Source organism: Chionomys nivalis, chromosome 19 (genome assembly GCF_950005125.1).
Source record: "Chionomys nivalis chromosome 19, mChiNiv1.1, whole genome shotgun sequence".
NCBI classification, from domain to species: domain Eukaryota; kingdom Metazoa; phylum Chordata; class Mammalia; order Rodentia; family Cricetidae; genus Chionomys; species Chionomys nivalis.
In genome coordinates this window covers 37420123-37434709 of record NC_080104.1, presented here as the reverse complement: position 1 = coordinate 37434709, position 14587 = coordinate 37420123, and positions in this window count along the sequence as shown.

Here is a 14587-nt window from a genome sequence, read left to right as displayed (position 1 = left end):
CATCCAGTTCATACACAGATATGATGAGTTTGATATTAATTCAGAGCATGCCAATGCTGGAGTAACAGAGGCCTCCAGAGTTCCGCCTCTTGACATAATTTTTTTCCAGCTTCCTGTCCGTCTTCTTCCATCACCTCCCCGCCCTTTTACAGCTAGCAGCTAGTTTATTCTGTTAACTGAATTGATTTGTGTATGAGTTAGGGTTCTCTAAAAGAACAGAACTGATAAAATGACTGACAACATTTTGGGAGGTTCTTTGTCTCATAATATTAAGTCAGGGTTTTGTTTTGTTTTAACCTTACAGGACTTCTGTGTATATAATTATGGCTTCTGGCTTATGGTGTTTATGAGAGGGATTCCAATGCATGTGAATATGTGTCTCTGCATTTCTATGCGTTTCTTGTGAGTTCTCTTGGAATCTTTTTTCTTGTCCGGTTGTTTGGTTATATTCTGATATGTTTTTGTGTTATCTTACATTGTTTTATTATTATCCCTTAGAAGCCTGTTTTGATTTGTAAGGAGAGACAGAAAAGGTATGGGTCTGGAGGGGAGAGCTGGTGGAGAGAAACTGGAAGGAGTGGGAGGAGGGGAAACTCCAATCAGAATATATTGTATGAAAAAAATCTATTTTCAATAAAAGAAAATTTTCTTTCAAAAAAAGGAAAAGGCTTGACTTTGAGAGGGAGCAATGAAGTATAAGTAAGAGAAATTGGAAGGAAAAAAGGGAAGGGCACAATTATCTAATTCTCAATTTAAAAAATAAAAATACATTTAAAAGATATGTTGATGAAAAAGAAAAGGCATGTGTTTTGGAAACAGTGACATACGCCTTTAATCACAACACTTGGGGCAGACACATGTAGCTGTCTGTGAGTCTGAGGTCAGCCTGGTCTACATAGCAACTTCTAGGCTAGCAAGGGCTGCATAGAAGACCCTGCCTCAGAAAACAAAATAAAAAAAGATATGAAATAGTGTCAGACATATTGTTTTTTCTTCTAGTTGTTTTGAATGTTCAATGTCCATTTTCCTTATTCTTCCTAAAGGTTTGAAGATCCAGCAAATTAATCCTGTTTTTCTGCCCTAAGTCTTACTTTCTTTTCCTCTGGTCAGGATTATACTGTCCTATGTTTGATGTGGGATTCCCCTCTGTTTGCTGTGAATATGTTTCATTACCATTGGTTAATAAAAAAATCTGCCTTAGTCCTACGGCAGTGCAGAATAGAGCAAGGTGGGAATTCCAGGCACAGATAGAGGAGAAAAGAAGGTGGAGTCAGAGAGACACCATGTTGTCACTGAAGGAGCCAGGCACTAGATGGAACCTTACCGTACCTGTAGGTCACAGCCACATGGTGATACACAGATTAATAGAAATAGGTTAATTTAAGATGTAAGACTTACTTAATAAGAAGTCTAAGTTATTGGCCAAGCACTGTTGTAGTTAATATAGTTTCTGTATTATTATTTCAGGTCTGGGTGGCTGGGAAACGAACAAGCAGCCTCCACCTACATATGTTCTCCTGTTTATTTACCTTTTTAGCCTCTTCTGAGTAACAGGCTGATTCACGTATCTTTTGCTGTAGCGGTTATGAATTCCTTTAGTTTATATTAGTTGGGGAACCCCTTCTTTCACCTTTGATCCTGAAGGGTAACTTTGCTTGTTATGGTCATCAAGATTGCCAGTTATTTCCTATCATGGTGTGAAATGCATCCCTCCATGTCCTCGTGGCCTTTGACTTTCTGTGGAGGGATCTGCGGTTCTTCTGATGGACTTGCCTTAACACATGGCTGGTTCTTCCAATGGCATATGGACTGGACCAGTGTCTACTTGCTCCAGGGGCTTTGCAAATGTCTATGTCCCCATATGTCTCCAAATGCCTCAGAGTAGATGGATCCACTGGGTCCTACACTAGAGGAAGAGGGGCCAGGCTGTGGGTACCGAGCCTTGTTCTTGGCCATCTCAAAGCTGCTCCTGGAATACAGCATACACTGCTGGTCTTGGGCTCTTCACAGACCATGGGGTCGCCAACTACAAGTCTTTCACAGCCCCTGTTTCTCCTGTTTACATTTCTAGTAAAGACTTTGAGATCCTGCCCACTCCACAGCTGCCCCTAGTGGCCCCAGTCTGTGGCAGGGTCACCCCAGGGACCTTGAATTAGAATTGTTTCATATTTTCTGACCCCTAGAATATTTTGATCCTTGATAGGATTCAACTCAAGATATTCCTATTTATAGCCCTCAAGCTATGGCGAATTATGCAATTTGTTTATTCTCTAAAACTAACCCGCCATGCAGGAGGAGTTTGTTTCAGACCGAATCCCAGGCCTGGATTTAAAGCTTCTAAAAAGCTTGCTTGTTCTGAGCCTGGGACTGCCAGGCTCTTGTCACCAGGGCTGGCTGCTCTCCAGGCACACCTGAACCTCTGCTGGACTCTCCTCCTCACCACCTGAGAGCTGTCTTCCAGCTGAGAGATGCTTCCCACTTGGTTCTGAGCTGCCTTGTTGCTTCCCTGTGCTTTTCAGTGCTCCCATCCGCGTTTTGGCTGCGGAGTCTTCTCTCTTTCTCTTCTCGGAGTATCGTCTCTCTCCTAGAGTCTCTCTCCTAGAGTCATTAAAGGGCATTTCCACTGCACTCTTGTACCCTGGCCCTCTTACCACTTAATTCCCACATGGCCTAGCTCAATGTTTTCCTACAGTGGTTTTAATGTCTCACACCTTCCCTAATCTCAAGGTCATACAAGCAATTGTGATGTGATTCCCAGCGTCTGACAAAGGGGCGTGATCTCTAGCTTCCAAATTCAGGAAATCCACACCGTTCGCTTGTCGGGTTACCAGAAACCGTTTCTCCCCCCACCCCTAAATTCCCTTCATAGTGCTAAGAGGATGGAAAGCAACCTTTCCATCCTGCTGTAATTATAGAAGGTCTCCATCAGCACTTGGCCAGGCCCTTGCTAGGGACTGGGTTACCCGTTAGGTGCCAGGAGTAACTCTGACACGATCCCAGAAAATAAACATCACTTATCGTGGCAACAGCTGTTTAGCTATGCCTCCAAGACTCCGTTGGCACTTGGGCCGCATGCCTTCCCACCAGCGCACATAGGCTGAGCACAGGTTAGTGCTGTGCCATCTGCAGAGTTAACTCCTTGATGACTGAACATGGCTACTGGCTGGCACATTTCATTTCAAAGGCCAAATGCAAGAGTTTAATGAGTGAACGAACCAATGAATGGCGCTCTCTGAGTTCACTGCTGTTAGAATCAGCAAAGTTTAACTAATATTTTTGCAGAAGGTCATGGTGAAAGACCAAATGCAAAGGATTCTGATCTCTAATGAAGAAAAGATTGCTACAAAGGCCCTTGGGGGGCGCTGTAGAGATGGCTTGGTTGTTAAGAGCAGTTGCTGCTTCTGCAGAAGATTCAAGTATGATTCCCAGCACCTACACAGTAGCTCACAGCCATCTGCAGCTCTAGTTCCTAATGATCTGATGCCTTACACAGACCTCAGCAGACACCAGGCATGCATGCGTGCACATATATACATACATACATATATATAAAATAAAATATTTCAAAAGATACCCTCGTGGGTCCTTCATGATTGGAGAGTTTGGGACAAAGGTTGGAAATGCACTTGCACCACCTGAGCAGTTCTTCTCATCTAAAGCCAGCATTTCCTGCAGATGTGACTGTCCCATTACAACCCCCACCCCCCCACTCCCCCCACCCCCGCGCGCACATGCGCATGCGCATGCGGTCCTGCTCACTTGGAGTTTCCTGTCCTCTTAGCAGTAAGTCACACTTTCTCCTTTTGTAAGTTCTCTCCCATTGTCGGCCCAAGACATCCCATGAGAGCTCATCCTGCATCCATTAGGGGTTTACACAGGTCTTCTCCCAATCTAGTGCAGCCCAGGCTACCTACTCCACCCCTTGCAATCACTAGCCTGGTTCTTGGTTACTTGTGTGATACCAGGAAGTGTGGAATAACAGAAAATGCACCTGACGGGGTATCTGAGTATTTGATGTCCCTTGTGTCTCCAGCTCATGTGATGGTTTGGACTATGAACCAACAGATGTTCACAAGAAGACCTTGCTGTGTGTACCTGAGGCCCTGAAAACATGGGAGGACCCTGGGAACTTACTGCAGTTCCACAGTCCAGGTCCCTCCCTGCCCATACTACTTGAAGAGGGCTCAGCTACACCCTGGACTACCCAGGCCAGGTCTCTACTCTCCTGTTAAACTAATACCCAGTCTCTTTCAGTATTATGAAATTTAATGCACCTTTTCCTCCATCTAATAGATATCTCTTGAAATGCTTAATTGACTGTAGTTTTGTTATAGTCCAGTTCCCATAGCTTCTCCCTTAATATTATTTTCTGGCATTTGACTAATTTCTCCCACAACTTCTAATGCACTGATGAGCTCTAGGGCCAGTCTGTAGGTTACAAAACCTGCAGATGCTCAAGACCATGGGAATGGGGCTGTGTATGCCTTGACTCTGCAGCTCTGATTCCTATGGTCTCTTCCATGTCTCTACAGCACTAGGATTACTCCTAGTATTCCTGATTTCAACACCTTGGCAGATACTTCCCTGGCTTCTGTCCCCACCCTCACTTTGTCACAACTGGTCCAAGACCCTTGTCACTCTTTCATGGAGACCTTAAGCCAACTCTATAAGATTTACACATCCAATGCGATGTAAACAGTTGCCAGGCCGAGTTGTTTTTAACTAAAATTTAGATTAGCACACACAGCATGGTTTTATCATTCCTTTTTCTACTGTGTTCTCATTTATCCCGCTCCCCCACTGCCCTGTCCCACGTCCATTCCCCTCCCTCAAATGGTTCCTTTCTCCCACCAGTTAGGTCCCAGCTTCTACTTTCTTATTACCCCAGCTTCCCTGTCCCCAAGCTCCCTTAAGATCTCTTCGCCTCTTCTCATATTCCCCTTTCTAGTTTTAGAAAACACAGAAGGGGGTTGGAGAGATGGTTCAGAGATTAAGAGCACTGAGTGCTCTTCCGGAGGACCCGGGTTCAATTCCCAGCACCCACACGGCAGCTCACAACTGTCTGAAGATCCAGTTACAGGGGATCTGACACCTTCACACCAGTGCATATAAAATAAAGTTAAACAAACCATTAAAAAATGTTTTTTAAAAAAGAAAGAAAACACACAAGGGCATATCTGTAATTTTAAATATAGGTCCTTAAATCTAGGTCCTGCCTACGAGAGAAAACATGTCTTTCTTAGTCTGGCTTATTTTGCTTAACATAGTGATTTCCAGTTACACTCATTCACCTGGAAATGTCATAGTTTCCGTTTTCATTACAGTTGTATAAATTCCATTGTATGTATGTATCATATTTTCTTTATCACTTCATTCATTGGTGTGTATCTAGGATGGTTCCATTTTCTGGCTATTGGCAATAATGCAGCAATAAGCATGGATTTGTAAATATCTCTATGATAAGTTGATGGAAGGTCCTTCTGCTGTAGATGTATGAGTGGGATAACTGTCACGTGCTATCTCTGCTTTCAGATTTTTGGAGGCATCTTTATACTGATTTCCACAAGGGCTACACAAGCTCACATTCCCACCAGCAGTAAATAAGAGTTCCTTTTCCCCCACATCCTTGCTAGCATTCTTTTTCATTTGTTCTCTTGACATATTGATTGCATTGTTTAGGAAACAGTGACAAAGAAAATCTCTATATGTCCAGTAAAAGATATAGGTTCTCCTTCTTGGATATTTTAGTTTGTCCACCCACAGTCATGAGGCCACAGATGTGAAAACCAGCCAGAAGGTTCTCTGCACCCGAGCTCTCTGATCTTAGAGAGCCCAGAGTTTACTTGTACCTGAAAAGTTAAGTCAATCAGGCTTGGAAGATAGGAACACAATTTGACTGAATGTGAATGGACAGATGTGGATGGAAACCTTAGCAGTAAATCAGGGAAGTGACCTAAATAGGAAAACAGACTCAAGTCATTCCAGTAGGGGGGTATGTTGGGTGGTGGATACACAGACAATGGCACATGGAGATACTACCTGGGAGGGTGAGAAAGCCCTATTGGTAGTAATCGCATGACTGCTCAGAAATTCGAACTATGGTAAAAACCCTCAACCAAACTAGAGGTCCTGCCAGAGAAGGATGAGAAGATATTATTCCTAACAGTATCTTCTATATACTATATATTTCTATATACTATTCCTAACAGATACTAGGTGTGGTGGGGTGAAAGGAAATGGCCCCCAAAGGGAGTGGCACTATTAAGAGGTGTGGCTTTGTTGGAGTAGGTGTGGCCTTATTCGAGGAAGTGTGTCACTATTGGCGTGAGCTTTGAGGTCTCCCATGCTCAAGTGACTACCAGTAAGACAGACAACTTCCTATTCCATGCAAGATGTAGAACTCTCAGCTACATCTCTAGCACATGTCTGTCTGCATGCCACCATATCCCACCACGATGATAATGGACTGAACCTCTGGAACTGTAAGCCGCCACGTCAATGAAATGTTTCCTTTCTAAGACTTCTTGTGATCAGGCTGATTTTTCACAGCGATAGAAACCCTGAGATATCTGGCTTCTCACGCCTTCACTTGCCAGCATCACCCAGTGACTGAGATACCTGAACCAGGAAATACAGCCTGGTGACATGGCTGTGATAGGGCAGAATAGACCTGTGATGAGCTCAGAAGTAAACTGAGGGCAAAGGGCAGAACTTTATTCTTCTCCATGGACAGATCACCACCCATGGCTCCACGCTCACAGCAAAGGATGCTCCGGGGTCTCCCTGAGCTTCCAAACCAGTCTCAGCCAGTTCCTACCCCCTGATAGAGAACAGCAGCAGCCCATGACCACCTCACACCCGCTGGCTAGCACAACTCAGTAGCCTGACTGCATTGGTAGATTGCTCCAGTAGAGCCCAGAAACACAGCCTGAACAGTACATCTTTAAATGGACTGACTAAGGCTCTCACAATTGGTTGGAGACTTGCAAAAAGCCAAGGGATGTTTCCTGAATGCCCACATTTCTAGATTGGGACACGTATCTGCTTCAGGAAACACCCATATTCTGACGGCCCTCCTAAATGAGCCCCTTGACTGGGGTTTCTTGTACCTAAAATTATAAGTATGTTCATTTATTCTGAAGTGTATGGGGCAATTTAACAGAAATAAATCTTTTTTTTTTCTCTTCATACAACCCAACTCTCTGTTGATAGATGAGATGAACAGTTAAATAAAATATAGCATACATTGTACTGGAAATGATTTAATTCAGCCCTGCAAAAGGAAGTGCTGACACAGGCTGCAGCATGGAGGAGGAAAGTCAAGCACACACACAGAAAGCAGAATGGTGGCTGTCGGGGCTGATGGGAGGGTGGGTGAGAAGTTAGTGAGGATAGAGTTACAGTTTGGGAAAATAAAATGTTTAGGAGCGGGTGGTGTAGACTCTTGCATGACAATGTGAGCATACCTGTAGATCCTGAACTCTGCTTTGAAAGGGTTAAAGTACATCACAATACAACACCTTGGTTTGTGGTTTCCTTCTTTGTCAGGTATTTACGACATTTGAAGACAGCTTTCGCAGGTACCTTCTGAGTCATCAGGCTTGCTCTGGTGATTCATAGCACAATCTTGTCTCGCAATCTCTTGGGTCTTTTGATAGAAGCTAGCACTGCCCTTGAGCCTGAGGAAGACTGGGTTAGTGAGCACACAGCTGAGGGAGGGAGGGAAACCTCTCACTCCCAGGAGAGCTGGAGCAGGGTTGTTCAACTGTTCACATAGGATATCGTGGAGTGAGAAACCTATAAACAATGTTGATTTGTCTTGTGGTTTGGGGGGCTGGGAAAGCCAAAGTCATGGGTCCACAAGTGGTGAGGGCCTTCTTGCCCAATTGTGATAAGGGGCATCTGAGATTGAAAGGGCTAAACTGGCTTTTACAATGAGCTCACTGTCATCATGAAGCCAGTAATCCATTTATGGGGAAAAGTCACCCATGTCCTAAATACCTCTTCCCAAGCCATTTCTCAGTGGGTTCATCCTTATCATTAAGACTGGGAAACACATTCAGCCTAGTGTTGAAGCAGCAGCATTCAAAACAAGGAACCAAATGAGGTCAGCACTTAGGGAAACGAACAAGGAACAGTATAGGAACTTGGCGCTGGTGCTGTGGGAACCATCAGTCCTGTAGGGCTGAGGTGATTACCTGAAGTAGGACTGTCAACTTGAAGTACTTCTGCAGGGTGGTTCTAGGCTTCCAAGAATCTGCCATCCTCCTGCTTTCTAATTTCCTCTGGTCCCTTCCATTGGCTAAACCCAACCCAATGCCAGGCAGCAAAGGAGCTCTCTGGTACCTTTTCAGTGGGTTAGATTTTATCAATAATCTTGCTATAGGATGATTATAAATGAGTCTAGTCTGTTTGCCTGATTCTGTTTATTACTTACAGTGACAGCTGAGGTCCAAGAGTAGCTGACTAGTTTTCTTCTTCTTCCTCCTCCTCCTCCTCCTCCTCCTCCTCCTCCTCCTCCTCCTCGTCCCAGCCCCTACCTTTCTGCAGTACTATAGATGGAAGCGATAGCTTTCTGCACACCTGATGGCCACTCTACCACTTGACTACTCCAACTCCAGCTCTTAAGAAAGTTTCCTGTGCAAACTCTGGCTGGTAAAGCATTCAATCCACTCTCCTGTAGTTCCTCAGGGGCCATAACTTGTCACCATTGGATTTGTCATCATCTGACTAAAATGCATCAATCACACACGTCTGGTGCTGTTAATGGGACCACGAACCTGTAGCTGGGGGAGTCATAAACCTTAGCAGAGAACCCACTAGCATTATTCTGCTAAAGGGGCAGAGTAATAAGCTACCCCCGTGTGCTTTCCTTAATATTCACAAATAAATGTATCTCCCAGACTCCATCAGAGAAGCTTCTTTTTACAGAAGATGACACTAACACAGAAATCTATGACCTTCCGGTGTGCAGAGAATAAGAGATTATGGAGCGTTTAGTCCTAACCGGGACAGAAATCACACCCCCTCCACACAGGGGTCAGGGATTTTCATGGGCCAGAGAGTTGAACGATTGTAAGAGTCAGAGGTATCAGAGGACTGTTGTGAACAGTATTTTTCAGACACGACATGGCTGTTACACACACAAACGCCCAATGACTGTGACTGCATGCACAAGGCTTGCACTAGATCTGGTCAACCAAAATCACAGGGCAGGTGGGAAAAGGGACTCAAGAAGTCCCCTGGCTGAGGAGCTATAGGCAGTTGATGGCTGCTAAGGGAGGAAGAGTCAGTGTTCTTCAGGAAGCTGACCCTGAAAGTTACTCATGCTCCAGTAGATAGCCAGACACCCAAAATGCCCATGCGCACACAGGCAGCTCTAAGTAGACTCAGTGGGTTTCTTTTAAAAACAGTTCTTGAAGTTGGCAGGGAAAAGTGGTGGGGCTGATAGGGGAGACATTGAAAGGGCGGGAATGGGGATAGCCCTTATTATTATGTATTATATGCATGAGTGAAATTCTCAAACAATAAAACTAATGAAATTAATTAAAAGCAAAGAAAATTTATCCCTGCGCTGTTACCAGTCACAAAAGTTGGTGTGAATAAAGTCTTTAAAAGCAGATTGGATGGGAATGTTAGTAATAGAAAATGAGGGTGTACAGCAACTGTAATATGGGGGTGATATTGATCTGTAAGCACCTACTGTGCTGCAGTGTGTGTGTGTGTGAGTGTATTTGTGCATGCGCACTCACACACACACACACACACAAGTTTCAGTGTGACAAGAAGCAAAATGACCTGCCGAATCCAGGAGATCTGAACTGCAACTGAGCCCCCCATAAGCATTTGTTTGCTTGCTGAAAATACTGTAGGGGTAGGGATGGAGAGACCCTGCCCGCCGTATGAGTCATACTCTATAACAAAAGACCGCTTAACAAATATGGTGGTTTGGATGTTTAGTTTTGCTTTGTCTCATGTTTTGTTTTAGACAGGCTCTCACTGTATAGCTAAAGCTGACCACAAACTCTTGGACTAACTTCCTGAGCGGTAGGACTGCAGATCTATGCCACAACATTCAACACTGTTTTGAATAGTAAATGTCTAAGCTAATGACTCTGTTGGGAGATTTAGGAAATGAAACCCATGGAAGAAGTTAGATCATGGAAGTCCTTATTGTGAGTGGCATAGTAATTAGACCCTGTATCTTCCTCCTGCTCCTCCTTCTTTTCTTGCTTCCCATGAAGTGAGCATCTTGGCTCTAACACATGCGGTATTCTGCCTTGTCACAGGTCCAAAATGATGGGGTCAAGTGACCATGGCCTGAAATCATAAGCCAAAATGAATCTTTCCTCCCTTTAGTGGCTTATCTCATGTATTTGCTATGGATATAGACATCCAATAAAAATAAATTTATTTGATCACAGTATTACATGGCACAGAAGCCTACAGATTAAAGAGCTAAAGACCAGGGTGAGCAATCCCTTTTTATCTTTAGGCTGGCAAAGTGCAAACAGCTGTGTAAAATGTGATTGTACAAAAGTGTTTGAGCTAATGGACTAGACCTGGGGCAGGAGGCCAGTAGGCCCTGTCTGTTCGGGTTCTTCATGGTGTCTCTGGGCAACATTCCTTTCTTCTAGATGTGGGCAGAACCCTTTCTGGAATTGGGGGTAGTGGTGTCTTGTGACCTCTATTGTGCCTTAGATCAGAGAGTTTCTTTATGGCCAGCTCTTCCTGGACATAGTAGCTAGCTATGGAGAAAGATTTTGGATTCTGTGATCCATGCTGGGGAAGAGTCTCCATGGCTTGCCTTGAGGAGGTGTCGTAGTCATTATTGTGAAGAGACACCATGACCAAAGCAATTCTTATCAAAGAAAGCATGTAACTGTGGACTTGCTTACAGTCTCAGAGGTTAGTCCATTATCATCATGGTGGCAAACAGGCAACATTGTTCTGGAGAGGCAGCTGAGAGTTCTACATCCTGATCCCTAGACTAAGAGAGACCCTTGAAACCCACAAAACCCTTCCCCTAGTCACACACTTCTCTAATAAGGCCACACCTCCTAATCCTTTCAAATAGTGCCACTTCCTTGTAACTAAGCATTCAAATATATAAGCCTGGGGGGGGGGGCATTCTTATTCAAACCACCTCAGGAAGAATGAAGGGTGGCAGATAGGAGGGCAGGAGAGGATGAGGGAATGGTTTAGAGTCAGAAGCTTTTCAGGTGGGTGTTTGGTTTAATCTTAAAAAACGCTGTTCCGCCGACACAAATAACTCCAATTAGACCGGATTAGACCAAATTAAAATGCTCGCGTTTAATAAATGCAGCACTCTGGATCGGGACAGCTTGACGGGGAGAAGAGCCCACGCAAACTCCAGAGACCACGTGTTCCTTTTTCTAGCCTAAATAGCCTATGGGAGTGGTCCTAACCCTTGGGGGGGGGGGGGAGGGTAAGCGCTTGGCAGGCTGGGAGATGGAGTCTGGGCCAAGGCAACTCCCAGGGGGAGGAGCCTGAGATGGAGCTTTTTGCTCCATTGGCGCTCCGTGGATGACTGCCAGGGGCTGGGATGACACCCCCAACTTAATATTACAGTGGGGTATTACCCTCTAAGCCCCCAAGAGAGTGATGGTTTAGCATGCCAGACACTCCCGTCTGAGTTCTTGCTTGGAAGGTAATTTGGTTCTTCACATCCAAATGAGTTCTGGCTAAGCCTCACTTAGAAGGAAGAGGTGCCTGGGTTCTGTCACATCAGCAAAAGCTGGTGTTATTTTTTAGGTTGAGACTTTCCAGAGCTGCAGGGATGTGTTTATACTGCAGACATTTCTGCAGCCGCCTTCCCGGTCATTGTTCTGGGAAGTGGAGAAGGGCTGTTTACAGGGAACTTTCAGTAAGATCAGATCCAGTGGCTAGGTAATCCCAGCAACCACTTGAAACAAAGCTGACTCCATCCTCCCAGTCTCTGCAGTTAGACATCTGGGGAGTTGAAACATTTCCTGAGGCACTCATCTTCGCATCTCCTGGAGACTCACCTTGGTCCCGCATCTGCGTACTTCCTAGTCCAGAACCACGCAATTTTCTTTGCCTTTGCTCTTCTTTCACCCAAGCAGCGTTGCCTCCAGGCCTCTTGACCCAGCACCGTGTTCCTCCTTCCCTTCCCTGCAGGCTCCCTGGCGTCATTAGATGTAGGAATCCAGTGACCACCTGGCTAGGTAGGAGCGCGCTGGCTGATAAGGAGCTTATAAGGCGCTCCAGTTTCCTAGTCTGTCACCAGGGTCACAGCTGGCTCTCCTGTAACAAAGGACAGGCTAACCAGAAAGAAGCATGGCAGATTCCTGTCTAACTGATATTGACCCTTCAGAAACCAAGACCCAACGCCTCAGGGAAAGAATTGCTGTTTATGCAGAGATCACTGTGTAGACATGCGATTGGATGGGAGGTTGAACTAATGGAAAGAGATGAAGGGGAACCCAGCCAGGCATGTCTGTGCAGAGCAGAACTCTTCCTGATGGCTTTGTGCGCCCTTCCTTCCTCCAGCCTGCAGATGTGGGGCAGGACTCCAAGGGAGGAAAGAAGGGAGAGAATGGCCTGCTTATGCTCCCTAGCTTATTTTGGGGGAAGGAACAGATAGATCCTTCTAATCTGCGTCAGGGAAGAGAAATTTTGGTTTCTGTGGCTTCCTTTGGGGAGACCAGGAGGTGGGAGACAGGAAGTCGGGAGAAGAGCAGAGAGACCTGGGTTCTAAGGACTTCCGATCGATCTTTTTTCACTCAAAGCACTCGGCATAAATAAAGCCAAAACCCTGAGGGATGGTGTTCTGAGCACCCAGGAAAGGCAGTCACAGCAACAGGCAAGCTCAGTGAGGAAAGGAAGGGAAGAAACATGGGCTTTCTTAGTCAAGGTTTCTATGGCTGCAACAAAACACCCGACCTAAAAGCAAGTTGGGGAGGAGAGGGTTTATTAGGCTTACCTTCAGCCTTGCTGTTTATCACTGAAGGAAGTCAGGACAGGAATTCAAACAGGGCAGGATCCTGGAGGCAGGAGCTGAGGCAGAGGCCATGGAGGGGAGCTGCTTGCTGGCTTGCTTCCCCTGACTTGCTCAGCCTGCTTTCTCATAGAACCCAGGACCAACCCAGGGATGGCACCACCTACCATGGGCTGGGCCCTCCTCCATTGATCACTAATTGAGAAAATACCTTACAGCTGGATCTCATGAAGACATTTCCTCAACTGAGGCTCCTTCCTCTCGGATGACTCTAGATTGTGCCAGGTTGACACACAAAACTAGCCCATGTATGGGCCTCCTGGACCTCAGAACTGACAAGAAACACAGACCCCTGATGGGCAGTGCACAGGGGCCACAGCTGCTAGCTGCACTCTGACAAGCTTGGGAAGCCACAGCACCAGGATCCCAGGAGAAACACGACCACTATCGGCCCACCCCCAAACAAGGATCAATAGTGTCAACGGATTTCATGATCCCACGGTAAAACGCTCAAGTGAATAGACATAGGCCAGGGGCGGGAGATTGGGATTCTCCAGGAGACCCTGCTGTGGAGGGCTATCCCTACTTAGGATAGTAGGCAGCCAGGGATATACTCTCCCCCCTGAGTCTATCACCTTTCTATACTTGTTCATACACAAATGAGGTGAAAATTCAAGATAGAATCACTCACTGTGTTGAAACTAAGTTGCTCATCTGACCTAAGGAGATATTAGGCTTGAGATGATAGATAATAGATAGATGATAGATAGAGGATAGATAGATAGATAGATAGATAGATAGATAGATAGATAGATAGATAGATAGATAGATAGATGATTGATAGATGATAGATAGATGATTGATAGATAGAGGATTGATAGATAGATGATAGATAGATAATAGATGATAGATAGATAGATAGATAGATAGATAGATAGATAGATAGATGATAGATCCTTTCTCAAAATGATGATGGTGATGAAGATCTTTGAACAACACTTTAGTGATCTTGTCAATCTTTACTATGCATTTTGCAAACTGAATCACTGCTTACTCTAGGCTCTTGACGTTGGTCTCTGGAGTTTTGGAGAGCACAGTCTAGAAGTATCTTTTATGATGCTGCAAAAGATGAGTAAGTGCCACAGTCAAGACCAGTTCTCCCTGGCACGCCTAGGCCTGCCTGATCAGAACCCAGAATGCCAGGCCCCAGCTGCCACAGATGCTGTTCCCTCCCACCAGTGGTGGCGCCAGTGGGTGGGGTGTGAACGTCAGACAGGCTGCCTGCTCAACACCTGCCTGCTCACCCACCCCCACAGCTGTAGCAAGAAGGATGCTACTCACAGAGGTGGAAACACGCCACACCGAACCTCAGGCAAAGAGATCCTTTTGTCAGAGGAATTTACATCTATCAGGAAGCTGCCATTGATAATCTAATTGTCCCTTGCTTTTCTGCCTCGAAGTTACCAAGAAGAAATGTTCTCATCTGTCTTGTCTGATGGGAGACATTAAGACTCTCACTTCAGAGAGATCCTACTCCATATTTGGGGGTTTCGTGGAGGGTGGGGGGATCTGAGCAGACAGGTCTAGCCAGGTTTCTCCTTCAGT